We start from the raw sequence: 2,317 nt of genomic DNA, 5'->3' as shown, positions 1-2,317 counted from the left end.
AAAAAAAAAAAAAAAAAAAGAAAGAAAAAAAAAAGAATTCTACCTTATCTTCCTCTGCCCTCCCCTCACCAAAAAGGAAAAAAAAAATCAGAAGAGGAAAAAAAGGCAACTGTGAGAGAGGAGGGGAAGACGGAAGAATGGAGAGAGGAAAGAGGGGCCCTTGACTCAGGGCACCAGGTATTTTCTGGGAACACAGTACAAAACAGGGTTCAGGTCCAGGTGTTGAGGCTCACATCTGTGATCAACGTTCTGGAGGCTGAGGTAGGATTGCAACAGAATAAGACCCTGCCTCAAAATAAATAAAGAGAGAGAGAGAGAGAGATAACAAAATAAAAGACAGGGTCGGTCCTGGACTGGAGGTGTTGTGGAAAATATTAAAAAAACAAACCCGCTAACTCTCCGTGGAGCTCCCGCTGCCACTGCCAAGTCTTTGGAGCTAGCCTCCCTGCTGCGCCGACTGCTTTGTACCCAGCTCTCATTCTCTTGTCCCTGGCACCACTACTTCTTCCTCAGCCATGTAGTCGGCGATCCCACATCCTAGGAACTGAATGGAGCCGCCAGTCTCGCAGTTGCATATCACCACACCCAGTAACCCGGTAGAATCAAGACTCTTAAAGCTTAATTAACCAATTAGATTTATGTATCAATAAAAATCACAATTTACAAGATGCCAATACAATAATTTCAGACCCAATCGATAATGATAAAAGCTTTATCCCAATATTTCTAACCTTGTGAAATCATAGCTACTTGTGGCTGGAAAATGTCATGTGGGTATGTATATGTCTGTAGCCATCCTGGTTCTCTTCCTACTCTGAGACAATCTCTGTCTCTGCAACTCTTAGCTCCGCCTCCTTTTCCCCCTGTCCAATCACAGGCCTCCTCTGCACTAATGTAATTGGACAGGGAAAATCCTGTGACATGGAGGGGCTCATTTTCCAAATGGGAAGGGGGATCCACATCTCAGGGACTGCATGCTCCCCCCACCCCACCCCCCAAGACTACTTCAGAGCTAGGTGCAGCGCTGCACACTTATAATCCTAGCGCTTAGGAAACAGAGGCAAGAAGATCAGGAGTTTTAAATTAGCATCAGCTATATGAGAGTGTTGGGGGCTAGCCTGGGCTACATGAGACCATGTATTGGGGTGAGGGACAACTACTGTAGGTTGTGCTGGGGATTGGTGGGAGAAAATCACTATCAGGAAGGAAGGAGAAGATTCCATGTAAAGATGGGAGGAACCCCACGGGGGCAGCCGAGGTAACTTGGAAGTCTGGACTAGAGAGGGTCAGAGTGGCTGGGAGCTCAGTGAACAAGAAGTGGGAGCCGGGATTTGGAGGGATGGCACCCACATCCAGCAGCTCAGAACCATGAGGAACTCCAACTCCAGCTCCAGGGGGATCCGATGTCTCTGGGCCCTGTGGGCTCCTACACACACACACACACACACACACACACACACACGCGCGCGCGCGCGCGCGCGCGCGCACACACACACACACACACACACGCACATACTCATACTCACACATACACATTCACACATACTCTTCCCAAATTCAGAGATTATAAGCATACATCACCGTGTCTGCTTTATGTAGTGTTGGAGATCAAACCCAGGGCTTCCTGGATGCTAGGCAAGCACTCAGCCAACTGAACCACACCCCGACCCCTCTGTGTGCCTAAACCGCTTCTGCAGAGATGGATGTGGGACAGCCCACTTGTTGTCATAGGAAGATCAACCACAGTGATGGAGGGTTAATGAAACCAGTGGTGGGGAATACCACAGACTGGGGTGGCTCTCACCCCCAACCCTCAGCATCTTGAGGCTCTATGGATGCAGGGTCCAAGCAGCAGCACCCCTTCTTTTCCCTGTGAACAGGGCTGGATGAGGTGCCCTGGCCTGTGGTCCTGATGTTAACTCAGCAGCTCAGGGCAGGCTTCCTTCCCAAAGCCAGAGACAAAAGCTCTGAGATCTGAGGCTGCGGGTAGCAGCTGCTATAGAAAACAGACTTGACCCCAAGAAGCAAACTAGGGTTTGCCAAAAATATCCCCAAGTTAGGGGTGTCCTAGCAGTGCCCCCCCCAAACCCATGAAGAGTCAGATGTGGGACACCAAGCCAGGACTGAGACCAGACAATTGGGCCATTTAAGGCACACTTTCAAAGCTCAGACACACAAAGAAAATGTGTGCTTTGTAGATACAGTGAGCAGATACCAGCCCTCCACCCTGTCTCTTCTCCACCCCTGATTTAGAACAGGCAATAGAGATAAATAAGCCTAATTCAGGGCACAGACAAGAGAAAAAGAAATTCCACAA

Source organism: Mus caroli, chromosome 11, assembly GCF_900094665.2.
Source record: "Mus caroli chromosome 11, CAROLI_EIJ_v1.1, whole genome shotgun sequence".
Lineage (NCBI taxonomy): Eukaryota > Metazoa > Chordata > Mammalia > Rodentia > Muridae > Mus > Mus caroli.
The sequence above is the reverse complement of the archived record's forward strand: the minus strand, read 5'-3'. Positions refer to the sequence as shown.